Genomic DNA, 1,314 nt, shown 5'->3' with positions numbered 1-1,314 from the left:
AATTTATTTATTAGATTCAGATGAAAATTAAACAGAAGGTACAAGGTTGTTTTTATTTTTTTAAATAATTATGAAATACAGTATTTCAGACAAATACACGCAATTTGTGTTTTGGCTATACCTTCAGTCCTAAAACATATGCTGGGTGCATTTGGCAAATGTGAGGTTTTTTATATCAAAGTGAATAGAAATCATACTTTTAAGATCTAAGTACAAAACTTCAGAGCTGCTAATGAAAAACAGAAAAGTATGCAGACAAACGACTCTAAATAAAACTATGCATTGCATTTTATGATGATATAACTTACTTTTAGAACTAAATGGATAATTTGTTTATAATGCCTAGTCATATATATCAATATTTGCACAAGCTCAGCAAGTACAAAAATATTTTATTCTTCTCTAGCTATCCACAATATTTTTATGCAGTGGAAAAAATAAACAACTGGAACCTTGATTTTTTTTTTCAAAAAAATGGACAACTTAGAAGTCAGTACTTTTTTGCAAGAATATGTCAATTTTGCCTAAGCTGTAGAAAAAAAAATATTTCTTTACTACAAATAACACCCATTGTATTTAATATCTAAATAGAGAGTATTGTCAAAATACTTGAAGCATAGAAAAATTTTTTACTTTGAGCCTGTGCTGACCAAAAGTCTTAAGTTACAAATTAACCATAGGGAAAAACTTAAATTATTTATAAGCACATCTAGATGGCCTCTAACTTTTTAGAGGTGAAAGTTCACTGACACTTTAAATACCAACTTAATAACAACAAGCTAGCTTCTAAAATGTTAAACAAAGCATTAAAGAGGATAGTTCAGAATATGCAATAAATGTTATCATGCATAATCTCAGACAGAGTGTAATACCTAGAAGGACAAATAATATAAAATACGTCTACACATATCTATAGTAACACCAAAGGTAACATGTGACATGAGAAAGGTATATTTAAATTACACAGATCTCACAATGCAGGGAAGTTATTTTCAATTTAGTATATCAGGAGACTGAGTATGAAGAACCTGTGTCTCGAAATCTAATGTATTTTATGTACGTGATGGTTAAGTTTGTCAACTTGACTGGGTTAAAGAATACTGAGAAAGCTGGTAAAACATTATTTCTGGGTATATCTGTGAGGATGTTTTTGAAGAGATTAGCAATGGAATTAGTAGATAGAGTAAAGAAGATCTCTTCTCACCAATGTGAGCAGTTATCATCCAATCAGTTTATGGCCCAGATGGAACAAAAAAGTAAGAATAGCAAATTTGCTTTCTCTTCCTACAGAATTCTCATCTTCTCTTGCCAGAG

The sequence above is a fragment of the Otolemur garnettii genome, unplaced genomic scaffold (assembly GCF_000181295.1).
Source record: "Otolemur garnettii isolate 467f Iridium unplaced genomic scaffold, OtoGar3 scaffold00129, whole genome shotgun sequence".
NCBI lineage: Eukaryota > Metazoa > Chordata > Mammalia > Primates > Galagidae > Otolemur > Otolemur garnettii.
Note: the sequence above shows the minus strand (reverse complement) of the source record.